Source organism: Suncus etruscus, chromosome X, assembly GCF_024139225.1.
Source record: "Suncus etruscus isolate mSunEtr1 chromosome X, mSunEtr1.pri.cur, whole genome shotgun sequence".
NCBI lineage: Eukaryota > Metazoa > Chordata > Mammalia > Eulipotyphla > Soricidae > Suncus > Suncus etruscus.
The window spans coordinates 14,148,666-14,163,880 of NC_064868.1; the positions used below are offsets into that span (position 1 = coordinate 14,148,666).

The 15,215-nt window shown below is 40.5% G+C and overlaps 2 pseudogenes; both read right to left on the bottom strand.

Annotated features, from left to right (window-relative positions):
* Nucleotides 1–10,764: 10,764 nt before the first annotated feature.
* LOC125999582 (uncharacterized) lies at nucleotides 10,765–10,839 on the bottom strand (annotated as a pseudogene).
* A 1,865-nt stretch (nucleotides 10,840–12,704) lies between these two features.
* Nucleotides 12,705–12,798, bottom strand: LOC126000398 (uncharacterized; annotated as a pseudogene).
* Between the last annotated feature and the right edge of the window lie 2,417 nt (nucleotides 12,799–15,215).

Here is a 15,215-nt window from a genome sequence, read left to right on the forward strand (position 1 = left end):
GGAGCAACCCATCTTTTTTGATCAACCTCAGCTGTCCTCCTGCCATTCTTAAAGGGATAGAGGAGCATACATTTATTAAATCAGCTTATCTGCATGTATATATGTATGGTGGCCACTCCTTTCTATTGGTCAATCCATCTATTTGTGTGGAATGCTAGAATTGTCAGGTTGAAATGAGAAGTAAAAGCCCTTAGATCTGTGCAAATTGTATTAGCACTAGAATGTGTCTGTCTTGCTCCATTGGTGAGTTTGTTATTGTTATTATTAGGCACGTGTCTCTGCTCCACTTCCAACAGTGAAAGTTGAATGAAGATCACCAGGAGAAAAGTTAGATGCTAATGAGACCAGCATGAGGGGCTTTGGCTGGTAGAAAGGATTATTAAAGACATCTGGTATTAGGAGGCTTTGGTATCTAGACTGCTGACTTGGTAGGCTGGTGGGCCCTGTGCGGGTGTCAGTGGATGCAGAAAGAGGATGTAGATGAGCTTTTAATCCTTTTAAAAGGAGCTAAGATTCTCTAGACTCATGTTACAGTGCTCATATAAAATGGGAAATTACAGAAAATCAAAGTTCTAAAATCATGTGCATAAGTGTTCTTCTCTACATTCTGTAAATTGGGGAGCATTTGCTTTTTCTCTCTTCTTGGCACTTTCACTACACTTTTGATGCTTCATGGCACTATGTTGGTTTGTAGTAGGGTTTATTCCTCATGCAGACAGGAAATGTCTAAAGTCAGCTAGAGAACCCCATAGTCCACGTCAAGGGAAGCAGAGCTTAAAGATAAGGTTAATGACAGGAGCAGGTCCAGTAAAAATGGGTACTGTTACATCTACTCTGCTAACCTCAGGGAGTTCCTAGAGGCAGTATGGTCTAAGGAAATCATCTAGAAATGGCTAGATCTCCAAAGACTGGCCACAGCCTGGGCCCTGCTCTCAGTATTGAGAAAAGTCCTGGAGACCAAATTTCTCCAAACCCTGAAGAGGGATGGAACAGACTAGGAAATGATTCCCAAAGCCATCTCCAGCTCATCTTGCTGATCTAATCTTCACAATTTCACACTGGCCAAGCCTGGGAAAGCCAGACATGGCAGGCAGAATGCATTAATGCTTCTATTATGTAGATTACCTGCTCTGTCCTTGACACAGAATTCCCCAGGAATTCTCAGTAAAATAATGGGGTGCTCCAAATATAGAGCTCTTCAGTTTTGCTATGGTGATGCAAAAGAACAAGCCAAGTTAATTAAACCATCTGGCAAAATTTAAAGTGAAGGTGGAAAGAAAAACTTATTTTTCTGCACCTGACTGAATTAAGTGTATTCTAGTGGGCTTGACTTAAAAGTTACCCCTTGATAACCCAAATGAAAGTGGACTAATTGGTTGTAGAAAACTTGCTATGAAGAAATTATAGCTGTACAGATTATCAGTAGTCTGACTAGAATAGTAGAAGCCAGAACTTTATCAGGAATAATTTAGGTTGAATAGGAATATAGGAGAAGTTACTCAAAGCTGTGCTTTATGTGCTGTTACTGAACCTATTGGGACTTCTAGGTCTCCTCTCCTGGAACCACCTGCCCAGCATTAAGGAGCTTTTCTAAAGGTCTGGCAGCATTCAAGGGGAATGAGAAACAGCACAGCCCTGCAAAAATAGCAACTAGCCTTGAACAGGACATTCTTGGCTGGGTAGCCACTAGCGTTGAACAGGAACATTCCTGACTGGATAGCCTAACTTAGAGCCTGCCAAAAATTAGAAAGCCAAAGTAGAAGAAACATGATGTATGTCACAAGCTTGTCAGTATGTTCTAACCACTATAGTTGCTTCTATACAACTGCTTTCCTTCAGATAAGGTAGGAATGTGGATTGTCTCCCCCAGCCTCTGTAAGAAAGAGTCTATGATGTATGTATGAAGAAATCTCAGGGCTCTCAGAATCGCTTTGGCTTGGGTGGGGTTCTCAGTACTGATAAACTTTTGTCACTTTCACTTATTTCTCTGCTGGAGAGTGGGAGTGCCATCCCATGTGCAATCCCTAGTACCCCATATGGTTCTTCGAGCTTACTAGGAGTGATCCTTGAGTGCAGACTCAGGAGTAAGCCCCAAGAACTACTAGGTATGATCCCAGAACAAAAAAACAAAAAAAGGAAGAAATTATCCTGTTGCTCAGACTGCTCTATAGAGTCACAGAGAAAGAGTTGCTAGTTTCATAAAAACTGTATATGATAGTGACTTTGATGAAACTAATAGAATTATCCATGTCTCCCTCAGAATACATGATTGAGAGGCTATGGCTCAGAGAGAATTATTTTCCCCTTCCTTGCGTTTGCTATGCTCAATGGAGGGGGTAATTAAATCTCCCCAGAAAATATCTGCAGACTGTTGATTAAGGTGAGACACTGTCAATAAAACAGTATCATACTTGAGGGATTCAGACAAAAGAAAAATTAAGGATTCCAGCATTGTTCAGGGTGCAATATATCCTGTGATAGTTTAGTCCTTTTTTTATATGGCTTTTGGTCCACACCTAATTGTACTCAGGACATATTCCTAGCTCTGTGCTCAAAGATTTTTCCTGGTGGGGTTAGGAGCACCATATATGGTGCCAGAAATGGAACCCAGGCAGCCTCAAGCTAGGTAAGCACCATACTTTCTGTACTATCTCTCCAGCCCCAATATCCTTTTTTGGTGGGACCACAGCAGGAAGTACACAGAAGTTACCCCTCACTTGTTGCTCATGTTGCTGATGAGTCCCAGAAGATCATATCTGGCACCAGGGTTGAATAAGAGTTGTCTGTGTGCAAAGCAAATAACTTACCCCTGTTCTCTCTTTTCAGCTTGATAAATTTTTTTTGTTTTTTTTTTTGGGGGGGGGCCACACCCGTTTGATGCTCAGGGGTTACTCCTGGCTAAGCGCTCAGAAATTGCCCCTGGCTTGAGGGGACCATATGGGATGCCGGGGGATTGAACCACAGTCCTTCCTTGGCTAGCGCTTGCAAGGCAGGCACCTTACCTCTAGCGCTACTTCACTGGCCCCGATATTTTAATATTCTTACACAATTCTCATATTTATCTTTACATTTTTCCATTAAAATTTACTAAATACACAATACTTTATGCCTCAACATTCTATTTTGTACATCTACCCTGGATTTTACTATCATTTACATTTTAAAATTGTCTTTAAAGAATAAGTAGTTAATTATATGTTCCCTAATGCTTAGCCTTGTTTATATAAATTTTCACTGATTCAATTTCACATAGCATAGTTTAGTGTCTAAAGACTCCTAGGAGACTAATTTCAGAATCAGCAGACAAATTTCTGAATAACCGCTTTAATAATTTTTTACAAACTGGGTTAAACATAAATTCCTGCTTTATTATCAGTAAATATTTGATTTGGTTCCTTTGGCCACTTGCTATGTTGCTCAGAGATCTACTTGCTTCTGTGCTTGCTTGCGAATCACTCCGTGTGGTATTCGGGACCATGCAGTGCTGGGGATCAGACTCCTGCATGCTCAGCCCATTGAGATCACTCTCTGGCCCCAAATACTTGCATACTTGTAATTACCTCCACCCAGGATCACATAAAATGTCTTGGGTGAAAAAGGGTCGAGTAGAAAATATTGAAGCACCCTAGTGAGCTGTTATTCTAATAGGGACTCATTGAATTACATTTTGGAATCTAATCTAGATACAAATATTTAGTGCATCTATATTTTAGTCTTCCTTCAAAAGTGATATTGGCCAAAGAATAGTATTTGACATTATCACAATAAAATCTATACCACAAATTACAAATATGACAATATCTACATGTTTAGATGACTGGAACAAGGCTTCCAGAGTACTAGGATAGCCTGGTGCCAATGTATGTACCCACATCTGGGATTTAGAGGAGTCACTCAGTTTCTATTACATTATCTTTTTTAGTAAATAGAATATTGAGTCCTGATGTATTAAATTGTGACTATTAAATACATTAAGTCACTATTAATAGTAGACTACACATTTGAAATGTTATACCCAGAGACCCAAAGTGTTTGAAATCTCTTCTGAAAAGAATAGCTTCAAGAAACAAATCATCCATGGTAATTAATGGTGAGTGAAATTTTTAGATTTTTTTAAATAAAAAGAATCACAACCACTCATATTTTCATGAAGAATCTGCTATTTACAAATGTTTATACCAAATCTTTCACAGAGTGGGGGCAGGAGAGCTCTTCAAAATAACACTACTGCAGGGGGTAAGCCATTTGTCTTCTATGCAGCTGATTCCAGTTCTGTCCCCAAAACCACCTGGCTCTCTGAGAACACCCAGGAGAGACTCCTGAGCCAACAGGAAGCCCTGAGCACTGCTGGTATGACCTCAATGTCCCCTTTCCAGGAAACTGAATAAATAGCCTCTGTTTCTGAAATGATCTGGAATGGTCTAGAATGATCTTCTGAAGTCATCTTGTCACAGACATTCTGGGCATGTGGTACTTCTTTCCCAGTATCCATTCTCAAAGCATCATCCTGAAGGCTTCATATACCTGCAAGAAGTGCAGTCCTTGTTAGGGTTTGTGGGGACCAGGGCCACATCTGGTGACATCCTGGGGGTTGTGTCATGTGGGTCCTAACTGAATAAGAGAGGTCAGTGGTTTAAAGAAGGGGTGTCTAGATTACTTTTGGCCCCAAAATCTAATGAGAAGGAAAAAGAGAGTGGGAGAAAGATGGGAAATAATGATGGACAGGGGTCAAGAGGACTCAGGTGCGTGGGTGGTGTTCAGGAAGGACAAAACTTAATATCCAGACTATGGAGTCAACACTGAAATAATGAGATCCAAATTTTTACAGCCAAATTAAAAAAGGTACCTGTGAAGATGGCAGACTGTGAGGGGGAGGTGTGGGGAGGAACCTGAGGACATGGGCGGAGGGATTGGTGTTGGGATTGGTTCTGGGGCATTGTAGGCCTTAAACTTAATTTCTGAATAACTTTGAAAATCGCAGTGAGTGTTTTAATTAAAAAAAAAACCTTTTTAAAGAAAAGTGGGAACTCATACATGTTAGGCAAATGTTCTCCCATTTGAACTCTCTGTGGCCCTGCATGTCTCCATTTTATACCATCGTATTTACTATTTATTGTCATAAGCATAAAGAAAAATTTCCCCGGTCACTTAAATGTGTCACTCTTTGACTCCCAGGATCACTTTTCGTTTGAAAAATTTCCTTTAGATTCTGGGTGCAAATTCATTTCCCACACACAGTGTCCCAGCATATGTCCTCAGCTATGGCTTACTTCTTTATATGTTCACATATTGGGGAAGCAGCACCTAGTAGTGTTTGAGAGACCATTTGATACCAAGGATTGAACCAACTTGGGCCTCCTGCATATGCAAAGTATGTACCCCAACCTTTGTAGTCATCTCCCTGGGCATGTTGGAATAATTACTCTCTTCATGCTATTGGCTGGGGATGGAACCCAGGACCTCACATGCAAGACAAGTGCTCTACAGCTAATGTACACCCCAAACCCATAACCTGTCTCTTGACTTTCTTCTCAGTCCTCTACATCAACCCCAAGAAAAGGCTCAAAGTCCAGTGGTTCCTCCAGCATCTGCTGGGCTTGCAGATGTTGGCTACCTGAATTTCCTCTGCTTGACCAAAGGAAGCACAGTCTCCATTTAGATATTTGGGTTCTGTTCAGCATTGCATTTAGACAGAGATACACGCTGTCTATTCTCTTTTTTCAGAATATTTTGTAGTCAAGATTCATACTTGGGCCAGTGGCTCCATTGGTTTCATTTTGTGCTAGTCTAAGCAGTATTTCCAATATATCACACACATCTTACAGGGGCCAAAATCCTTGAGACCAGAACAGCTTAAAGTCTGCAACCTGGTGAGTATCTATGTATCCTGATATACCTTCTCTTCCATTAATTTGTCAATTAAAAATCTGGCTTTTGCATATGGAGATTTCAGATAGCTATCCTTATATGTCAGTGTATATGTGTGTGTATATATGTATGTATAAATATAAATATAAATATAAATTGCACTGATTCATAGCCAAAGTGATAGCATAGCAGGTAGGGAATTTGCCTTGCATGCAGCCAACCTGAATTTGATCCCCAGCATCCCATATAGTCCCCAAGCATCATCATGAATGACCCCTGAGCGCAGAACCAGGAATAATCCCTGAGAACTTCTGGGTGTGCCCCCCAGATTCCATTTATCACTTCAGAACCCAGTTTTCTTGATTTATCAACTGCTTTCCCCTTCAGTTAACTAAATTAGGTCCCATAGTACAAAACTGGGTTTGTTTTCTTGATGTATTACGGGTATGTGAAATTCTACAATGTTTGTTTTTCTGTTTGACTTACTTCACTGTGCACTAGGTCCATCCCTGTTGCAAATAGCAGGGTTTCCCCCCACCCCCAACTCAACAGTCTATTTATGTCCCTGTCTGCTATGTCTCCCATCTCTGATCAATCATGAGTTGATGGGCACTTAGGTTTTCTCATACCTTAGATGACGGGTTTTACATTCTTGGCTAAGTGCCAGTCATGGGTAACTGGATCCTTTGGAAGTATTTTTGTTTTCTTTTTTCCTGAGGAATCTTCATACTGTTTTCCAGTGCCTATACTTGTTGACATGCCTGCCAACAGTATCCAGGGCACCTTGTCTCTTCATCTTCTGACACTCGTTTTTCTTTTGTTGTTGTGGACCATTTGATAACACGTTTACACAGGTTTGAGTTGCATCTAGGAAGAGATTATTGTCTATTCATGTGCCTGCTAGCCATTTGCATGGCATCTCTGAACAAGTCTCTTTAGATTCTCTGTCCATTTATAAGTTGGGTTTTGTTATTGAGTTCAAGGGTTATTTAAATAATTTGAACTTTTTAATTTTAGGGTTATGCCTGGTTGTTACCCCTCCCCCAATTCCACATGCTAATATCACCTGTATGGTCAGACCTATCCACAGCTGGGAGGGGTGTCTGTGGTTGGGAATATAGGTGTTGCCTGAGGGGAAGGGAAAGAAGGAAACACAGGAAAGGATCATGGAAGGCAGCAGAGAGAGGCTGCTTGAAATGCTTAGCATAGAAGTCATGTGGGGAAATGCACATGGTGGTTAGGGCTGTGAAATAAAACTGGCTATCTCCTGAAACTTCAACTGACTCTCTGTGAAATTATTTCTCCGCTGTTATCCTGCAACCTTCAGACCCACCTGCCAAGGTGCTACAGGCGCCATGCCAAGAAAAGCCTGACCCCAACCCTAGAACTCTATATTTTATATTTAAACAACACCTGGTGGTGCTCAGGAGTTACTCCTGTCTTGGTCTTTGGGAGACCATATGATGCTGGAGATATAACGGGCCTTCTGCATGAAAAACATATGTTCCAGGGGCTAAAGTGACAGCAGAGTGGTAGAGCATTTGGCTTGCACATTGCTGACCTAAGATAGACCTGTGTTCAATCCCTGGCATCCCATATGGTCGCCCAAGCCTGACAGGAGCAATTTCTGAGCGCAGAGCCAGTAGTAACCATTAAGTGTCACTGGTTGTGGCCCTAAAGCCAAAAAAAAAGACACATACACACAAAAGTGTGTTCCAGCCCTTTTCCTCTCTCCCTCGTTCTCGATCTCTCTCACTCATAATTTGAATACTAACTTGTCAGATTACGATTTACATGAACTTCTCCCATTCAGTAGAACACCTTTTTGTGTTGGTTTTTTTTGCACTGTAGAAGCTTCTTAATTTAGTGCCATTTGTTTGTTTTTGCCTTTGTTTCCCCAAATCTCCGAAGAATATTTCTAAGGGCTGATGTCTTTTTCTCATTTATGATGACAGGTCTCAATTTCAAGTCCTTTCTTTGGGGGGAGGTCATCCCCGCAGTGTCAGGCCTTACTACTGGCAGTGCTCAGGGATGCTGCAAAATAAATTCTAGCCTGCCACATTTAAGGTAAATTCCTACATGCTGTACTATGACTCTAGTCTCACAGTTATCATTTATTAAAGAGACATCATTTGCTGTTTTTGCTCTTAATTCTCTGACATAAATTATTGATTTGGATTTAAATAGCTTTATTTCTGGGTTCTCAAATTTGCGGCAGTGATCTGTTTTTAAAGTTGTGCTTAGTATAGTCATGTAGAATAATATGAAATTGAGGTACATGATATTTCCAGTTTAATTTTTTTTCTCAGAATATTTTGTTTTGTTATTCAGGTCTCCTGTATTTCCCAATTTTGACATTTGTTTCTACTTATGTAAAAAATGCCATTGGATGTTGCTCTTTAAAATTCTTTATATTAAACACTGTGGTTTACAGAGTTGTTCGTCATTCATTTATTTCTAGGATTCAATATTCCAGCACCAATCTGGCCAGTAGTATAACATTCCCCCCCAGCCTGGTCATCAACTTTCCAACCTCTCCAAGGCCTGCTTATTGGCAGGTACAAATAATTTAACTAATATTTCTTGCTACAACAAAATGTTAGTGGAATAATAGAAAAAAGGCTGCATTCACAGAACATTTGTGAAACTTGTTGTATCTCGCAATGAGGCCTTATGTCATTGTCTGAAGTTCTACTAAGTTGTATATTGCCTATTGAGCATTCTATTGTTGATTTTGTTGAAGTTATGTGGTTTCTATGATAATTTCACATCTAATTCTGTGTAATCCTACTAGGAAATCAGTATTAGCAGTATGGGGGTATTAAGAGATCCACAAATTTGAGGATCTGTGAAGTTTGACTGATGAGTTCATATGGCTACAGCAGTGTTTTGTGGGAGCCCTCTGAAGTGCCCCAGTTTGATCAGCTGCGAGGTCAGTATGTTCATGAGTTTTCCTAGCGAGTTAGGATTATTTTCCAAGTGTTCTATGTCTTTGGCATTGGCTGCTTGTGAATACATGATGGAAGGTTGTGGAATTTGAGTGTGGTTGCCAGGGGCCTCTGGAGGTTCAGAGGTGCTGGGTGAGGTGGCCCAGAGTGACTCCACAGGTCTCCAGAGATAATTGGACATTTTGTTATGTATTGTTAGGTATTTCATTGCTTTGGTTGACATGGGAATTTTATTTTTAATTTTTTCAAAGTATAGTAAACAGTGTTTATTTAAAATTACTTGACATGCCATTTTTTTTAAATAAGTCACATTTATTTTTCTTAATTCTGCTAAAAAGAACACCAAATGGCTATTTTCTTTTTTCTTTTTTCTTTTTTTTTTTTTTTGGTTTTTGGGCCACACCCGGTGATGCTCAGGGGTTACTCCTGGCTGTCTGCTCAGAAATAGCTCCTGGCAGGCATGGGGGACCATATGGGACACCGGGATTCGAACCAACCACCTTTGGTCCTGGATTGGCTGCTTGCAAGGCAAACACCGCTGTGCTATCTCTCCGGGCCCCAAATGGCTATTTTCTTTCTTTTTTTTTTATAAATTATCTTTATTTAAACACCGTGATTACAAATAAATGATTACAGTCATGTAAAGAACACCCCCCTTCACCAGTGCAGGATTCCCACCACCAATTTCCTGAATCTACCTACTCCCCACCCCACCCACACCTGTACTTGAGACAGGCTTTCTTTTTCCCTCATTCATTCACATTGTTATGATAGTTTTCAGTGTAGTTATTTCTCTAACTGCACTTATCACTCTATGTGGTGAGCTTCATGTCATGAGCTGCACCTACATGGGAAGATGGGGGGAAATAAGGGTTGGGACTGAGGCAGTAAAATATAAGAAATGAGATTTGTAGGGCAGTATCAAGGTCGCAATACAAGATGGATGTTATGGATATATAAAATATATGCATACAATACTATCAATAAGAAAACAAGGAGAAAAAAATTCCAGTGACTGTTCCAACATAAACCAGTGCTAGAACAGCCTGCCCTCCTCCCAAAGCGCATTCCCATTAGTGTAGGGAGAGGTAGGGGGAAAGCCTGTTGACCCCTATAGAGTCCACCTAGACCGGCGCCCAGGGAAGGCCTGAAGTCCAAGGGAGAAAAGGGGGGATGGATGGGGGCCTGCAAAGCCTGCCAGCACTCCCCAGGCTAGGGAGAAGGGCTCCAGTATGGGGCCTCCCCAAACCCCATACCTGGTAAGAGCTGGTCTCCAGAATCAAGGAGGAAATCAAGAGGCCAGATGTCTGCCCGCCCTCCTCCCCATGCACCTCCCCCCTGGTTGACATGCCATTTTAATGATGCTGTTCCATGCTGTGTGTTAGAAGTCTCTCTTCATTTCTGTGTGCCTTCCATGATTTCTTTCAACTGTGTCTAAGATTTGCAGTATACAGAATCTTTCAGGTCCTTGGTTAAATTTATTCCTATATATTGAAATCTTTGCTTTCTTTGGGTTGGGGAGCCATACCTGACAGTGCTCAGGGCTTCTGGTTCTGTGCCTGGAGTCACTCTTAGCTATGTTCAAGGTATCGTATATCTAGAGACATCACAGTCCTGAGAAAATAGCAACGAGTTTTGAACAGGACATTCCTGGCCGCATAGCCACTAACCTTGAAAAGGAACATTTCCTAGCTGGGTAGGCACATTTTGAGCTGCCAAAAATTAGACCACCAAAGTAGAAGAAAACATGCTGCCTGCCACAAGCTTGTCAGGATGCTCTAACCACCAATTTTTGCTTCTGCACATCTGCTTCGCCTTAGATAAGGTAGGAATGTGGACTTGTCTCCCCCAGCCTGTGTAAGGAAGAGTCAGTGATGCTTTTATGAAAAAACTCACAGCTCTGAGTCTCTTTGGCTTGGGAGGGGTCCTCAGAACTGAGTCTAATAAACTTTCTTGCACAGGGGCCATGCTAATCTTCTCTGTATCCTTCCAATTTTAGTATATGTGCTGCCGAAGTGAGCTCTAATAAACTTTCACTTATTTCTGTTTTGGGAGGTATTGTGTTGGCAACTTCTGTGTTAATACAGGCAGGGGATCAAAATGGGTTTGGGCTGTGTACAAAGCAAAACCTTTAGCTCTTTCTTATCTCTCTGGTCCCATGTAATAAATCCTTTTTGCTTACATCTGGGCCACACCTAGCTGTATTTGGTCAAAACATGTGACATTGAGAACCTAACTCAAGGCCTCACCTGTTTGGCAAATGCTTTCCCACTGAAATTTATCTGTGGACCCTCTAATTCTTGCCATGCTTTTTGACTCAGATTGTCTCCTGTTTTTTAACGTCTAATAATTCGTTATGTGTAGACATCATTTTGTGTATTCGTAGGTTGTCACTTGACTATGCTCAGTGGTGACGATTTCTAACAACTTTTTAGTGAATTCTTTGGTATTTTCTTTGATGCTGTTGTTGTCTTAGGTCCACAACTTAGGTAGTTAAAGATCATTCCTGATGGGTATGTGGGACCATTTAGGGTGCTAAAGATGGAATTTGGAGCAGCTACATGCAAGGCAAATACCCTACCTGCTGTACTATCACTAAACCCTGATTTTTGGGATTTTCTATGTGTATTATATCATAGGCAGAAAAGTGAAAATCTTTTAACTTTTCTAATTGCATTCTTAGTATTTCCCTTTGTCTAATTAATCTGACTAGGACTTCTAATACTATGTTGCTTTGTAGTGATAGTGGACATTCTTGTCTTAAAGTGGATTATTTTTGTGGGCTACTCCTGGCATTAGTTAGAGGAGGGACCATGCACTGCTGGGGATCGAACCCAGGGCCTCACATATGCATACCAGTCCTTTGACCTATCTCCCAGCCCCTTAACCACTGATGTAATGTTTTTCATCAGTATGATGTTTGCTATGGCCTTGTTACATGGTCTTTATTTTTGTTGATTTAAAAAAAATCACAAATGAGTTCCTAGGGTATATCCCTAGGAGTGGTATAGCTGGATCATATGGGAGCTCAATTTCCAGTTTTTTGAGGAATCTCCATATTGTTTTCCATAAAGACTGGACTAGACAGCATTTCCACCAGTAATGAATGAGAGTTCCTTTCTCTCCACATCCCTACCAACACTGATTGTTTTTGTTCTTTGTGATGTGTGCCAGTCTCTGGAGTGTGATGGTACGTCACTGTTGTTTTGATTTGCATCTCCCTGATGATTAGTGATGTGGAACATTTTTTTTCATGTGCCTTTTAGCCACTTGTAGTTCTTCTTTGAGAAATTGTTCATTTCTTCTCCCCATTTATTGACAGGGTTAGATGTTTTTTCCTTGTTAAGTTCTGTCAGTACCTGGTATATCTTAGATATTAGCCCCTTATCTGATGGGTCTTGGGTGAATAATTTCTCCCATTCTGTAAGTGGCTTTTGTATCCTAGTCACTATTTCCTTTGAGAAGCTTCTCAGCTTAATATAGTACCATCTGTTTATCTCTGCTTCCACTTGTTAGAGTGCTGTTTTCTCCTTGAAGATGCCTTTAGTCTCAATGTCATTGAGTGTTTTATGTTAGTCTATATATCTTATGATTTCAGGTCTGATAAAAGTTCTTTAATCCATTTGGATTTGGCCTCACACCTATATTAATGGCAGCACTATTTCCAATAGCCAAAATCTGGAAACAACCAAGATGTCTTTTTTTGTTTGTTTGTTTGTGAGTCACACCCGGCAGTGCTCAGGGGTTCCTCCTGGCTCCATGCTCAGAAATCGCCCCTGGCAGGCACAGGGGACCATATGGGATGCCGGGATTCGAACCACTGTCCTTCAGCATGAAAGGCAAACACCTTACGTCCATGCTATCTCTCCAGCCCCAAGATGCCTTTTTTTTAATATGGAATGCTTCACGAATTTGCATGTCATCCTTGCTAATCTTCTCTGTATCGTTCCAATTTTAGTATATGTGCTGCCGAAGCAAGAACCGAAGATGCCTTTTAACAGATGAATGGCTAAAGAAACTGTGGTACATATACACAATGGAATATTATGCAGCCATCAGGAGAGATGAAGTCATGCAATTTTCTTATATATGGATTTACATGGAAACTATTAAGCTGCATGAAATAAGTCAGAAGGATAGAGATAAACACAGAGTATTCTCACTCATCTATGGGTTAAAAAAGACATTATTGTAATAATGCCCAGAGATAAAAGAGATGAGGGTTGGAAGGAACAGCTCATAATATGAAGCTCACCGCAAAGAGTGGTGAATGCAGTTAGAGAAATAAGTACACTTACAACTCTCATGACAATGTTAATGAGTGAGAGAAGTAGAATGCCTGTCTCGAATACAGGTAGGGTGTGGGGGAGGATGGAGATGGAGGGCATTATTGGTCTGAATGCTGCACTGGTGAAGGAGGGTGTTTCGTTTATGACTAAAACCCAACTACAATCATGTTTGTAATCATGGTACTTAAATAAAGATATTATTTTAAAAATCATAAATGAATGTTGAACTTTATGCATCTAGTAATATGAGTTATATAAGGATACATCATTGTGTTCCTGGAATAAGTCACACTTGGTCATGGTGTATGATGCTCTCAGTGTGTTAATTAATTTGGTTTGTGTATATTTTGTAGAGTTTTGAGTCTTTATCAGAAATATTGGTATGACTTTGTAATCAAGGTAATGTCTATTTATACTTGTATTGGGAAGATTAGCCTCTTTAAAGATGAGTAGAATTTACTAGCAATACCATCTGAATCTGGGCTTTTTTTCCTTAAGATTTATGAATACTATTGAATTTTCCTTACCTACAAATGGTCTGCTCAGATAGTAAATTCTTGATTTTCTTAAAACAGCTAGGCATCTCAGAAAGGGGCAGGGACAAAAGGCTTTTAAAAAAGAACCAGTGGATTAAAAACTTGGCTAAACTGGAGAAAGAAACATAACAAGATCAAAATATAAATGTCTCTCTAGAGCTGCTTCGTAAACGAATCAAAATACAATGAGGAAAACCAAGCTCCAGAGATAAGCTGACTTTCTAACAGAATATTTGGAAAATCCTCCCATTCCTTTCTGGTCTGCAAAGTCTGAAGAAAAAGACAACCAGTAATCCCGTATCTGACAGAGTTCTCCAAAATTAGTGGTGGTGGTGGTGTTTTTTTGTTTTTGTTTTTTGGTAAAGTAAAAACTGAAGAAATACATCAACTAAAACTGGCCTCAGAAAAAATTTTCTAAGGACTTCTTCAGAAAGCCTACTTAGAAACAGGAAAACACAGCACAGTATGTCTCATTGGTACAGATAACCAAATTCAGAAGACTGTTATGGTAGTATCATTTTACTCTAATATAAAGGTAAAACACAAAAATCTTATGAGAGGCCAGAGCAATACTACAGTGGGTAGTATTTGCCTAGTGTGTAGCTAATCCAGTTTCGATCTCCCAAACACCACCTAGAGTGATGATCCCTGAGTGCAGAGCCAAGTGTAACCCCATAATTGTCAATGGGCACATAAGGTTAAAACGGACACAAAGAAAACATGGGGGGGATAAAATGCATCATTTTAGAATATGGCCAAAGGTAAGTTTTCTCCTTTTAAAATAAATTAGGGATGTGGATTTAAGAAAATGTGTGAGCTGTTGGTGAGGAGATAAACTGGCAGAGGCTGCAGTATGGCCTGGCTACTTGGGGTTACTGTCCAGCAACCCCACTTCTAGCTAGAGACCCAAAGGAAATTACAGCACTATTCCCAATAGCCAAGACAGAAAGATGAAAGGTTGGAGAAACAAAAGAGATTCATGAAACTATTTGGAGGAAGAAGGCAGGAATCTATTGTGTTTCATGCTTTTTAGATTCCAAGTGAGAAAACCAGATATCTCTCCTGTGTTATCTCTCAGAACTCCTGGGCAGAGGCAAACTTCAGACTAGTATAAAGGATTACTTAGTTTCTCTCTCTCCCTCTCTTCCTCTCTCCCTCTCCTCTCTCTCCTTTCTATCTCTTCTCTCTCTTCCCAGAGGCTACATATTAGCATCCCTGGGTGATCACTGAGCGTCACCTGCTCCTGCGAGCCTGGCAGCTAATTGCAGGATTTTGCACTTGACATGTTACTGGAGTTGTTGACCTTGGCTATTTGCTTAGGGGGTGTTTTTTCCCAGGCTTCTATAGTATTAGTAGAAGTTTCTAGTTTCCTGTAGTGCAGTGACTGGAAGGATTTAGGAATTTCCTTTCCAGTCTCAGCAGGGGGGCTAACTGTTAAAGGACTGGAAAAGCAAGTCTCATCACTTTACTTTGTATTTATCTTTCTTTCCTTTCTGTTTTTGTTTCTGGGCCACACCTGGCAGCGCTCAGATATTACTCCTGGCTGTGCAGAAGGCAAATGCCCTCCCCCACTG